Source organism: Rhinopithecus bieti, unplaced genomic scaffold (assembly GCF_001698545.2).
Source record: "Rhinopithecus bieti isolate Rb0 unplaced genomic scaffold, ASM169854v2 scaffold_30448, whole genome shotgun sequence".
NCBI classification, from domain to species: domain Eukaryota; kingdom Metazoa; phylum Chordata; class Mammalia; order Primates; family Cercopithecidae; genus Rhinopithecus; species Rhinopithecus bieti.
Genome location: NW_016813223.1, coordinates 117,243 through 131,687, shown reverse-complemented (window position 1 = coordinate 131,687; position 14,445 = coordinate 117,243). Strand labels below are relative to the sequence as shown.

General features: G+C 44.3%; 1 long non-coding RNA gene across 1 annotated transcript in view; it reads left to right on the top strand.

The window, feature by feature from the left end:
• The window catches only part of LOC108512566 (uncharacterized), a 32,937-nt gene extending 30,104 nt beyond the window's left edge, over positions 1-2,833 (top strand). Inside the window, exon 3 of the long non-coding RNA XR_001880630.1 lies at positions 1,263-2,833. This is a non-coding gene — a long non-coding RNA (uncharacterized LOC108512566). The remainder of the gene's footprint in view (positions 1-1,262) is intronic.
• Positions 2,834-14,445: the final 11,612 nt, after the last annotated feature.

Here is a 14,445-nt window from a genome sequence, read left to right as displayed (position 1 = left end):
GAGGGGGGAGGGGGGAGGGATTGCATTGGGGAGTTATACATGATATAAATGATGAATTGATGGGTGCTGACGAGTTGATGGGTGCAGCACACCAACATGGCACAAATATACATATGTAACAAACCTGCACGTTATGCACATGTACCCTAGAACTTAAAGTATAATAAAAAAGAAAAAAGAAAAAAAAAAGGAAAGAAAACAGACCCAAAAGTCAGATACCCTAAAAACAAAAAGGTTCAGCAAAAAGGTTGTGGCCAAAATCCAGTCTGCCACCTGTTTACTACGACAATAAAATTCTACTGGAACATAGCCACTCCCATATATTGTCTATGACTGCTTTTGCACAACAGCAGAGCTGAAAAGTTGTGACAGCGATTGTCTGGCCTGCTAAGTGTAAAATGTTTACCATCTGACCCTTGGCAGAAAAGGATTACTGACCACTGTTATAAACCTAAAAGTTCCTTTGAAATGAATGAGATCAAAGGTAGCATTGAGGAAAACAAAGCAGCTCCAGGGTATCCCATAGATTTTGGTAAAGCTGAGATGAACCTACTTTCAAGCTCCCGGTCTCTGTTCCTCTTGTACTTCACTTTGAGTATTTCTCTTATTTGATTATCAAGCTTTGGGACCTAGGTCAGAGGATGGTGAGATACCCAGATGCTCCCAGATTCTAACACATAGGATGGGTCATGACAAGGGACACTGAGGTTCCTGAAGAAGTAATTATCAAGTTGTAAGTCATAGGGGCAGTACAGAAGGTCCAGGGAAGTTCCCAAGGAGCGATGAGTAAGGAGAAAAAATGTCTTAGAACAGGGAACACAGAGTCAAAGAAAGGACATGTTTCATAGCAGAAAAAATATAATCCAATCTCCCTCCGAATTAGATTATCTGCAACAACAGGTCTGATTAATTTAGCCAGCATTCTGCTTTACCTTTCACTTCAAGGCTTACCTCCCAGATACCTTCACATCTTTTCTCTCCCCTAACTTGCTGTGATGTGAAAATATTCCAGGCGAAGGACAGAATGCAGTCCAGACACCAACTCCTGGGAGGGGCAGCCACTGCAGGTCCCAACCATCTGTGGGGCAGCCCCACAAAAGTCTCCTGTGGGGTGGGCAGTCTCGGGAGCAAGTGCAATGGGGATGTCTTGTCATTGACATTAAAGACAGGGGTGTTGAGAGAGGGTGTTTCTCCCTTGTGGTGTTTTGGGGAATAATTTTCTTCATTGATGTTGTGTCGTACTACTTTCTTCTTTCTCTCAGTTTACTTTCAACTAGGGAAAATGTCCTAGCAGCAGCAGAAATAAGGCAAAGTCCCCTGCCAGCACCACCCCCAACTCAGGTCCCACAGTCCTGTCCTCCCAGGTGCCTGAACCCTTTCTCCCACCCTTCATACAGTAGAAGTCCCACCGTTAAGTATCCCTATGCCAGCAAGACTGCACACCAAAGCAGAAGTGACCCTCAGAAGCCACCTTCTCTGACCTGGACAAGAGGATACTGCATCCCCCTACCCACCTCCATCCCCTTATTTCCAACAACAGGGACCACCACACAACCTAAAAGATACTACCTGTCTTCAGATTCAAGATGGAAGATATTGTCCTAGTCTACTGGGGTTTTCTCCCTGAATCGACAACCCCTCCCAGCTTTTCACCCAGGAGACAACATGGTTTAGACAGAGTGCCACGTTTTCAAACCTTCCACCTGTGATCCAAATATGCCATATTTCCACCTGCTACCTTCTCTACCACACTGCCTTCTGCTGGCTATATGAGATTCCTGCAAGAACACAGAACATTCAGTTCTCTGCCTCAATGGGATTCAACAACTTCATTAAGGTTTCTAGGAGCAAACATTGTAAAAAAAATTAACATATGAAAACTGCTTAAATCAATGAAAATTTTCCAGAATTCTTTACAGCACAACTCCACACTCTTTGATGAAGACAATGACATTGTCTGTTTGTATTTTCTCCCAAATAATCTCCATAAATCCTAACAAAGCTCACCCCTTCCTCTGGACTTTGAACCTATTCCAAGACCTGTGATTTTTTTTGTCTCTCTCTGCTTCCCAATCAAACATATGTATCCCTGACTCACCATGTCTTTGCTCTCTTTTTGGAGATGGAAAAAAGTCACAGAGAGACAAAGGAGCCTGTGGAGGAAAGTGGAGACTGAATGGGAAATCCTTGGAAGGACCCTAGAGGCAATCAGGGGCCACCCAAGAGTGACAAGGGGACCCGATTCAAGCCAGAAGGTCTTCTTTTTCTCTCTGGTTGCCCAGTCTCAGTCTCTGATTTCAGCTGCTTCCGGGCCCACCTCTACATGAGGCACCTATCCATTTCTAATTAGGGACTCGCCATGCAGGGGAGGTGAGGAGAGTGGACGAAGGAGCCATCAGTGTCAAGGCTGCAGAAGGGATGAGCACGTGACATGCCCTGCAAGGTTCATAGATGTGTGAGCACTCAGCATCTGGGACCAGAATTGTGAACCTGGCTCAGCCCAGTCTGTTGGGGATGGACCCCAGAGAGAGTTACTACTGCAGCAGTTCTCACACTACTTGGTCTTGAAAGTAATTTACACACTTAAGATTAATAAGGACCCCAAATAGATTTTATTCACATGATTTACATCTATTGATATTTATTGTATTAAAAATTAAAACTAGAAAATTTTAAACACATTTTACATAAGTAGATATTGCACTAGCTGGCAGAGTGATGATGTCATTGCATATCATCTACTCTCCAGAAAATTCTACCATAGACTCATGAAAAAATATAAAAAAGTCAAATAATATCAGCATTATGATTAAAATTGTTTCGACCTCGCTGACCCTACTGAATGCATCTCAGGGACCCCAAGGTCCCCACACCACACTTTGACAACCACTGGTCTAGGGCAAGATTGTGGGCCAGGCCTCCAGGGTCTCAGAGCACAACACACCACAGTAGCACAAGTTTCAAAGGGTTGAGGATGTTCTCCTTGGTCTCAGCTTACTTGTGGGTTTTATTCATGCCTGTTGTTTAACTATCCAGCCAAATTAAGTTCTGCCCTTTAATTCCATAATCATTCATCAGAACCAATTTAGCGCTGCTAAATTGAATTCTGTACCATCATTCAACAACCATTGACAACAATGCCTAGAAAGCATCTAGTTTATAAAACCTGAAAACAAAGAGAATAAGACACTGAAGCTCTCTAGAGAAGCCTCCTCAGTTGTCTCTTGCAGCAGTGGGGATACATGTGTGCTGCATGAACCATTAGGCTGATCTGACCAGGGCTTCCATCAAGCACAGAGGGTGTGAGGGATGATGTATTGAACGTGGAAGGTGAGGAAGAAGGCAGAGCAGAGGATGTCTCCTGGGTTCCTATCTGGGTTTCTTTCTTGTATTCCTAAGTGCAACCAGCAGGAGTTTCCTTGGGAGCTAATCACATTCAGTGATTATGGAAGTTTGAATCTAATCATATTATTTCCCAGTTCTCCTCCCACCAGCTACACAATAGCCTCTCCCTTATTTCCATGGAGGTAAAATCACATCATAGTCAATTGAAAAATATACCTGAAGGATAAAAAATTTTAAGAACCATCAAGAGCGGAGGTGGAAGAGAAAGGATAAGAACTAATTTTATAGTAGGATTGGGAAAGTCCCCCCAAATTGCACCCACTTCCCTTTTGCCTAGTCAAGATTATAGGTTCCTGGGTCCTTTCACTGAGCACAGGAAAGTCCCTGCTAGTTGATTTCAGACTGAAACAAAGAGACTAGAGCTTCTGGTTCTTGTTTCTAAATCTTGTTATTAAACTCTTCTCCTGGGCCTAAATTTTTCTCAAGCTCTTTGCATTGTAGGTATGTAGAATATATTTTTCTCTACAAATTCCACAGCTTAAAGTCTTTTTTTTAAGTTTAGCAAGCAGAATTTCTTAAATAAACTTTAAGCTGACACTATTGCCTGGGTAGTTAAGAACCTCCATCCATCATCCACTGTCCAGCCCCAAACCACTGACGTGTTTCTAGCACCACCACCTGGGAACTGGTGGAATCAAAAGATCGGAGCTACCTGGGCTATGCCTTGGCAAGGAGCACAAGGTGTGTCCTTTGTGAGGCACACGCTAGGACTAGGTTTCCATTTTTTTATTTTGAGAGATTAGGCAGAGCTTCTTCTGGCCCACTGACCAGCCCAGGAAGTCTTCCTGGTGAAGAGAAGAAAAGGATGTAGTATCCATAAACAAATGCAGCTAGAGAACAAAAGACTGGATAAACTGCCACAGGAGAGTCGACATGCATTGACCTAGAAAGAGACAGAATCCCCTCTACATCATCCCTGGAGGTGATAGCTCCCCAGGAGGTTTTCTGTGACCCACTCACCCCCACCTATCATCCAAATGGATTTCCACAGCACACTGATCAAACTTCAGTCATATCTCCCCATACTTAGCTCTGTGCCTCAACATCAGTGACCCCACTCACTCTTGCCTAGACTGCAGAGTGTTTGTCCAGGGTGCTCTGCATCTTCATCCCCTATGCTGCCCTCACACATGTGCGTGCGCATACACTCACATGCACACACATGCACACATGAGCACACAGGCATGCATACGCACACACAGGGTCTAGTCTCTGGGAGAGGCTCAGTGACTTTAAACTTCATTTAATCCTAAAGAGCAGCGCTAGAGGTGATGTGAGTTAATGTTAAGTGATTTCATTTCAAGTCCCTCAAAGAGATGGTGGGATTGGGGTGGGGGCATATGATAGATGCTAAACACCCAGCCCAGGAATCCTTGTAGAAGAACAGTTTCCTGGAGATGAGAAGCTCAGCAAGTCCTTTCTGCTTGTCTCCTCTCAGACACCAGGATGTCCCAAAGACCTGAGGTGCTGCTGAGTAAAGTGGACCTGCCTCCATATCCCTTTCTCTCACTCCCACATCTCCATCCAGGGCAGATATCAAACTGGAACCCCACTGGGGGCTTAGAGCAATAATACCTCTGCAGGTCTATGAGGGCTGTATGGACACCAGAGCCCCTTGCATACTGCCTGGCCACCATGCTCCAGCCCACAAGATGGCAGCTGTAGATGAAGAAACCAAAGATACAGATCACAGACATGATTCTCTTAGACCTGAAGTGGAACTTAACTTTCGTGGATCCCCATGCTTTGCTCCTCCTTCTGCATCATCTTGAGCTTGTACCCAAGCTAGGGTAACAAAGGCCTGGGAATTTTACTCTTTCTGATGTTCAATTCTGATTCTTTAGTTGGCCAACTCAAACTGGCATGTATTAACCTCCGGAAAAAAAGAGATCAGATTTTAAACTAACTAGGAATAGCATAGATGAAAAAGAGAAACAGTCAATAACAGGAGAAAAGGCAAAATGTCTGTGTAACTATTAACAGAATGGCTCAAAACACAGAAAAATTTGCGTGACATTCTGAAAGTCATCTAGTCCTGCCTTCCATTAAATTATTCTCCACCAAAAGGCCTTCAAAAGATTAGTTGGCACTTAATTAAACATTTGCTGGGCCAGTTGATAAACTTAGGAAGTGCTGCTGCTGGCCTGAGAAGAGGATGTTAGCAACTTCTTCCCTGCCTCCTGCCACTTCCACCCACACATGCTGCTCCCACTGTCTGGAACATTTGGGAGCATGTCTTCATTAGGGACAACCTTGAATTATGTGCGTTTGTGCTCCCTCCTCCAAACTTTTCCTTCCTCAGACTAAAACTCCCCTACTCCATTTTCCATTTTTTAACAGGCACTCTATCTTGGTGCTTCCCTAACTTTTTGCTTTTTTTTCTGAATCATTGCAATGTGAGCTTGATTGTCTTAGACAGCAGCATCCATAACTGTCCTCAGCCCTCTGAGGTTGGAGTAGACATGGGCAGGCATCGGCTCCTTGGTGCAGCCCCAGAGATACTCCCCTTAGTTGAGTGCTGTGCTCCATGGAGGCAACCGCGGCTTTGATCATGGCAGTGAGTGAGTGGGAGTGAAGTTCGTAGTCCGCAAGGATGGAGAATGAGGGAGAGGAGAGGGAATGTCTCACATGTGAACATTCAGGAGGAAGCTCCTCCACTGCTGTCACTAAAGCATAAAAGTTTATCTCCTGTTTCTTGCAGTGTATCATCAACACAGGAAAGACAACCTAGCAGCAGCCGTAGCAGTGCCAGATCCCCTGCCAGTCCCCTCCTGGGCCCCCAAGCCCTGCTCTGTACTCCACAGCTGGCAGAAGTGGACTTCCTCCCCATGCTAACAGGAATACCACCAAAGTCAAAGAGGCTCTTCTGAAGCCTCTCTTCCCCCAGCATCTAGGCAGTATGTTGCTCCCTGCACCCTCTCCAATCTCTTTCTTCTAGAACCACAAAGTCCAGAAATTACCTTTCATCTACTGAAAGGGAAAGATACCTTCATAGACCACCAATCTGAGAGCAGTTCATCAATGGTCTCCTCCCAGCTCCTCCTCCAGACAACAGCAAGGATTGGACATGTGGGCCATGAACAGCAGACCTGCTTTCCATTCTCTATTTTGACCACAAGTGTGGTCAGGACCAGTCAGTCCATCTAAGTGCTGCCTCCTCCACCACCACTACTGCCACCTGCTGGCTCAAGAAGGCATCTCAACTATGGAGTTTTCCTTCCTTAGCTCTCTGTACCCCTGGGTTCCACCATTTTGGGGGTCTTGAGTAGCAAGGATGATTGAAATTCTAAGAAAGAAAAACTGCTTTGGACAATGATAAAGTCTTAAGAATTTTCTCTTTCCAATCCTTCAGTTTCAATCAAGACAATTACAACATTTATTTATCACCTCCTCTCCTAAGAGAGCTGACACCCCCTCACTCTGCTCCTAAGCCCGTTCTGAATATGCTGAGATGGCTCTTCCATTCCTCTAGAGGCACGGGGACTCTATCTCACTCATCACACACACCTCCTTCCCTCGTGCTCCCACCCTGAGCACCCCACAGCCCCCAAGACCCCAACTCTCATGAGTACCAAGGAGAAGACCTTCCCAGGCCACTGGGCCTCCATAGGTGGTGAGTGACTCCTCCCAGATCCTTCCCAGAAAACAGCAGGAATTAGACAAAAGTACACTCAGGAACTTCCTGGGGACCAGGTGTGCCATCCTTCCCCTTCCTTATCCTCTTTTTTAATTTATTTATGTTTTTGTGGTAAGAACACTTAACATGAGCTCTATCGTCTTAACAAATTGTAAGTGTATTAATACAATGCAATATTGTTGACTACGGGTACAATGTTGTTCAGCAGATCTTTAGGGGTATTCATCTTACTTAATTATTTTATGCCTGTTGATTAATAACTCATTTCATCCTCCCCCTGCCCCTGGTAACCACTGTTACAGTCTTTGATTTAATGAATTTGACTATTTTTAGATACTTGATGTAAGTGGAATGATGCAGTATTTGTCTTTCTGTATTTGACTTATTTCACTGCATAATGTCCTCAAGGGCCATTTATGTTGTTGAATAAGGCAGAATTTCCTTCCTTTTTAAGGCTGGATAGTATTCCATCATGTGTATACACAACATTTTCTTCATTCATCTGTTGATGGACATTTAGGTTATTTTCACATCTTAGCTAAAGTTTGATTAGATAAAGCTGCTATTCCAGCTGCTACTGTTCCAGCCCATGCTGCCTCCTATGGCAAAAGAAGATCATTAGGGAAACACAGTGCCGCCTCCCATTTTATTAAAAAATATGAAGACCTTGTAAAGTTGGTTAAGAAATTGACAAGAACTATTTTAAATCATGTGAAAATTTCCCCCAAATTTCCTGACTTTGTGATCCCACACTCAGTGAAGGAAGTGCTTTTCACTGCCTTCCTTACCTGTCCAAAGAGTTCTCGCTTTGTGCCCTGAGACTGCAGAAGGCATTCACAACCTGCTCAGGGATTTTCTCTTCATCTGGGCTCTCTCCATTAAGACATCTGCCCCAGTGGGCCCCCAGTTTATTGCACTTGCTGGTAGCTGGGAAGGTGATGGAGTCACAGGAGGAAAAAGGAAACAGAAGCCTGGTGGGCACCTTAGGAAGAGCCCTCAGGTAGAACGTGGACTCCACAACAGAGTGGGGTAGAGCTTCACTCAAGAGAATGACTCCCATCTAACCACAGGATCCTTCCCTATTGTGCCTTGCCCAGCTACCTCCCTGCCAAGTCCACCCCATCCTGTGTCCTCCTCAGTGCTCCTGAAGAGGGTCTCACGAGGCAGAGAATGTGTGTGTGTGTGTGTGTGTGTGTGTGTGTGTGCGCGCGCGCGCGTGCGCATAGGCTCATGTTGGGGAGTGAAGAGGAGGTGCAGGGCAAGAGAAACCCCAGCTGCAGGGAAGGGGAAATGGAGACTCCCCAACACTTGAGCCCATCTCTGCTTGGGAGCCTGGATCAGATAGTGGCTGTATCCTGGACAAATTCAACATGATCTGGGATTTTCAGCCTAAACAGCCCAGCGGTTCCTGCCTCCTGGAATCTCTGGGCCTCATACAGATATATTCATGTTGGAAGCTGACCCTGAGAAATAGATCTCTTTCTCCATAAAGTTGGATCTCCCTCCTCTGACAGATAGTTTATTTGGTTCTTACCTCCCCTGTTGAACTTTGTCTTGTATATCCATTCATTTATTCCCCAAACATTCATTGAGCATCTATTATATGTCAGGCCCTGGTCCAGCACTAAAGATGCAAAGAATAATAAGAAAGCCCTTTCCTGGATTAGGGCACAGTGTGAGACAGGAGACAGCATTGCCCCCTGGCAGAACAGGTGGGGAGTCAATCCGTGGGGAGCATGTCAGGCATGTTCAGAGATAGTATCTCTTAACTACAGCATGGTGGAGGACCAGGGCAGTCCACATGGAAGGCGGAATTTTCAAGTTGTATCTGGAAGATAAAAAATAAATAAATATCAAGGCAAAAAAGAGGGGGATACTCCAGTTAGAAAGAAAAGCAACTGCAAAACCATTGAAATAATATTATTCCATCACCTTATTGACAATAAGCATTAACTATCGCCTGGCCAACATGTGCTGAGCCATGCACTGGGCACTGCAGAAACAGATTTAAAAAAGTAATTGGTTCCTGATCTCTACACTACATCATGTGAGAGAGTAGATCGGGAAACAAATAACTACAAAATATGTAGATAAAAATTTCATAATGAGCTTGGCTAAGACAACGAACAGCCTGGGAAGGTGAGAGAAATCAGGCCCAAGGAGAATTTCCTATGAGTTCAAGGTTGAGGAGGAGACAGGGAGGACTCGGCCAGCAGAGCAAAAACTCAGAGTTTTAAAAAATTGAAAAGTCTAGCATATTTTGGAAATGGCAAGTAGCTTTACCCCAGAATCTATGGTAAAAGTAGAAGATTGAGCTGGAAGTAGACACCAGATTAGTAAGAGTTTGTTGACCCAACCAAAAGCCTTGGGCCTCATCTTAAATTCAATAGTAAAATTAAGCTTTTGTTTTATAAAATTCACTTTGGGAATGCTTTGGGAGTTGAATTAGTGGTGGGACTCTTTGGAGACAGGGATACCTGTAATGATGATGCCACAATAAAGGCAGCAACCATGACTGTGAGAGGATTTGTGACCCACTTGAGAGCAATGTACCCTGCAACTCCCAAACACAGCCTGGTTTAGAAGCTTGTGGCTCAGGAGGTAGAATCTGTAGGTCCTGGTAGCACATCTGGTGTGAGGTTGAGTAGGAAGCAAGAGTTTGGGATGATCCCAGGTTTCCGGTTAAATCTTGGTGGACAGGATGCTATTCACAGAGTTGGAGTGCATAAGAGGAGCAAGAGGGGCATGTTAGGGAAGATGTGGAAGGTTTTGAACTCTGATTTTGGAAAGTCAGCTTGAGGTACCAAAGTACATCCAATGGATGTTAATATTGGGACCTAGAGCTCAGGGAAGAGGGTGGGCTTTGGGATTCTCTATGCAGAGCTGATACTTCCAGCAATGGTGGATAATAATATCAGCAACAAGGGTGAAAAATGAAGGTGCGGGTGATGTTGAAAGGATTCAGCAGAGGAGAAAGGGCTCAGGAAGAAGAGTAGATGAGGCTGTAAGTGGGAGGCTACCCACGTCACAGAGGACCAAAAGGGAAGAGGGGTGAAATATAGGACGCAACTGTATCAAATACTGCAATAAAGTCAAATAGGATAAGCCCTGAACCACGTCCATGAGGATTTCATAGAACATTCTTACCCCTTTATATAATGAATGAGCAAAAACACACAAATATCAAGAAAAACTTACCCAATGGTGATTGATAAACAGTGAAAGGGGAGGATATATAACTGGTTCCCATGGGCCAGATATGAGCCATAAGGGCGGGAAAACTGGCTGTCCAGATTGTCTAAAATCCTGTCCAGGAGGTGAAGATGAGGAATACCAGCCAAGAGAAGCTGTAGGAGAGCTTGCCAATGCCTAGGCGCTGCAGGAGCCATGCACAGCTAGACAAAGCAGACATGCCTGTCATAGTAAAGAACCGTGGCCAACACCCAGCCAGCAGGGAGGGGAGAGTCTGTGAAGAACACATTCAAGTTCGCCACAGGAGAAAGGTCAGCCGTAAGCACCTGCCAAGCCCAGAAAGCTCCTATGCCAGTTCACAAAGTTTTCAGGTCTTTCTTTCTCGTTCCTTTGCAGCCCCTACCCAAATGGACAAGAGGTAGCTGGGTGAGCAAGGGAAGAAAATTAAAAACTTCTAGTAGCTAATAGAGAAGATACTCTTCTTTTCCGTGCAGCCTTCCTTCCTGCAATAGTACCAAATAGGAGAGAAAAGGAAATCCAACATTCAAGGAAAGACCTTCCGATTACTGAAATAAGATTTTTTTATGTAAATAGAAGTGATTTTTTATGTAACCAGAGGTAAGAATTCACGCTATTTCTTAGCATGATTCTAAAAGTCAAGGGCATCTGCTAGAGATTTCACTCCAAGAGGAAGGGAAGAGCCAGCCCCATAGAGAGGGTTTTAAGAGGCATCAAGAGAAGAAATAGAGTTGCTTTCTGACTATCAGGCAGGTTCTGCTTGTTCAACAAGAATCACACAGAGAGATAGAAAAAGGCAAGGGAAAAAATAGAAATACTTTGCCAAAAAAGCAGTGAGGGGGATCCTAATGGAGTTGAAATTGCTGATTCATAGCATGTCCCTGGGCTGATGCAATATGCAGACATACAGGACCTTTGGACACACACAGAGGAACCACTGTACGGCCCAATGACTTTTTTGGCCTAAATTAAATTACTGTCTTTTATCAATAACATTGATATCAACCCTTCCTACTCAAAAGTGAAATCATCCATTAATAGTTAATACTAAAATATCTAATCTTACTCTGAACACCACCAGGAGCTTTGGCTGGAAGGCCGGGGGAAAAAAAAAAAAAAAAAACGCTATGGAGAAGAGGTCTGAGGAAAATATTGAGTTGGAGAAGTGGGATTATAGGGCCAACACCAGAAAATGAGAATGAGAGAATGAGACAGAAATGAAGACACAGAGAGAGAGGTTCAGCAAACCAATGAAGACACCTGGCCAATGTTGACAAAAGCAATAATTAATATAAATAACAAACATTTTTGGGGGGTACTTCATACATGGCATCTCCAGTCTTTACAATTCTATGAGTCTGGTGAGGCACTATAATTGATGAGGGTGTAGGTTTTGCACTTGCAAATATGCCTGGCATGTTATGAGCGATCAACGTAAATTATACATTATCTTAAGATGATGGTGGCATTATATCATTTTATAGATGAAGGAATTGAGACCTGGATGGTTAAGTAAATTACTAGGGTTGTTCAGCAAGAAAAGGATGAAAGCAGGATTTTTTTTTTTTTTTTTTTTGAGACAGAGTCTTGCTCTGTTGCCCAGGCTGGAGTGCAATGGGGCAATCTTGGCTCACTGCAACCTCCGCCTCCTGGGTTCAAGCGATTCTCTTTCCTCAGCCTCCCGAGTAGCTGGGATTACAGGCATGCACCCCACACCCAGCTAATTTTGTATTTTTAGTAGAGACAGGGTTTCACCATGTTGGCCAGGCTGGTCTCAAACTCCTGACCTCGTGATCTGCCCACCTCGGGCTCCCAAAGTGATGGGATTACAGGCGTGAGCCACTGCACCTAGCAAAAGCAGGATTTAAACCCAGAAATCTGACTTCAGAGTCCTCTTCTAACCCTAATCTAGGCAAGCTGGGCTTTGACATTTATCTCTTCTTCCAGTCTCTCTCGTGGAGGCCCAGCAGCCTAAGAAGGCTGTTCTGTGTTTCGTCTCAGTAGTGCTTCCTTCCAGCCAGGGAAGGCAATCACTTAGCCACCAAACCCTAAGTGAAAGGTAAGGCTGGTAGCTGGGATACCAAATGTAACACTGCCAGGAGTGCTGACCTTTACAAAGGAGGGTTTTAAATAATAGAAAGATAATGGGCAAATGGTGTCCTACTGAGTCCAGTGACTGGTATACTTTCATTCACTGAGAACTTGAGCAAGAGATAGGAGAGGGAAGAAAGAAGAAAGAGAAATATAACAATGGCTAGTAGAAGTCACTACATTTTTTACATTGCTGTCACAAATGACTGCCATCTCCATATCTAGATTGGTAGCTTTGGTCCAGAGCTGAACGTCAGGCGAGGCTGGGTCTCCTGAGATGGGGGTGAGAGCTGCTTCTCAATCACTTTGAGGAGAGAGAGCTGATGAACAAAATCATGGAGGAACAAGGAAATTCTTATGGGAGGAGTGGGCTGCACCAGGGCTATGACTCTAACATCGATTATTCCAGTGATGGGGGTTAAATCCCAACCCATTCTCCCCTTCTATTTAGGTTCATATGAGATTTCATTGAACATGGCATTATTTATCCTTGTGAATAAACCCTATATGAGGCTTCTCCATCATCGCCTCATGATCATCTATTCAATAAACACTTGTTGAACTGAAATGAACTGAAGGCCTCAGGTCTCCCCAGGTACTGGAAATATGGAAAGCCATATTTCCAGTAACCACCCAAGAGCCTTCATTCTAACTACACTCTTCTCAGACTTAAACCCATATTCTTTTAGCACAAATCTGTTCCCCTGTTTCCTCAGCTCTCATTAACAGTAACACTAACACCCCAAAACCTGGTGAAACATTGTTAAAGAAAAGAGTTAAAGAAACTAGCGACTAACACAAATTCTTGAGTTTACATGATGGCAGATTTTAAAAAAAAGAACAACTTGCTAAAATGCTGAAACTTTCTCCACTTGTCAGATAACAAAATTGGCTGAAGTCTTTGGAGCCAATATGGCAGACTGGCAGACTGGAGTCTGCACAGAAAAAGCGTGCTGATGTCACAGATTTCCACTGCACGTTTCATACTGAGTCTCCTCGAATTTGCACGCATGACCCATGAGGTAGAATGAAGAGATAACTTCCTATGCCCGAGGACTTTTTCCAGACCTCCTTTTTCCTTCCACCAATCACCTACTAATCCCAGAATCTAATCCCTAAACCTTTCCCAATAAAATTGCTGCCGTAAAGCCAGCACAGGGAGACAGATTCAAGCGGGACTCTTGTCTCCTTGATGGTCGATTTGCAGTAAAAAGCTTTTCTTTTCTCGAAAAGCTGGTGTCATCGTATTGGCTTCTAGTACATTGGGAAGCAGCCCTTTTGCTCTGGAGCCATCTTCAATTCTTAATTTTCTGCAGTGAGTAAGTAAGTCCCATGAATCTGCCTGTTTAATGAGGCCTTTCTCATGAGCACCCAGACCCATGACTGCCTTCCTTCAGATGTGGAGATTTTCATAATTTCTTTAAAAGTCTCATTCAGCTTTTACTTTACCACCCCATCTCCCAATCCATCCTAATATTTCAATACCTTAGGCACAATTGTGTCACAATTTTAATCTAAAGTCACTCGTGATTCATTCGTGATGACTGCCAGGATGAACCTCTTAAACCTGAGTTCAGGCACCCTGTGTCTAACTAAGCCTACCCACCTTTCTCACTCCAGCCTCCCATTGCCACTCCTGAAACACCCCAATTCCAATCACAAAGATCCTGGTCAGGCCTTTGAAAAAGGTAAGGAAGGAATTCTGAGAGGCAAACCTTTTTGCCCTAAGGCAGGATCTGGGGCTAACCCAATTGTGTGGAGTGATAAGAAGAGGTTTCAGAATCTCACATTAGAAAAATAAAGAAAAGAAGAATGTCGAAATGGCTGTGATCAATTCAGGGTTGTTATCCTAGAAAGGTGGGAAAGGGGCAGGTTCAGAGGAATTAAACTTTGGGGGTGGAAGAGGAGCTAGAGACCATGTGTTAACAGTGGGTCAGCTTTTCTGCTCCTAGCAACAACGAGCCTCCCATCCTCAGAGCCTAGGACCCTTCACTGTAGCCTCATTTTACTGGCCTGAATGTTGAGGGGTCTAGGGAGGGGTGGGACAGCCAAGCGGGGGATGGTTCATCATGCCTCTATTCTGGTGTCCAGGGCTTGAGTTG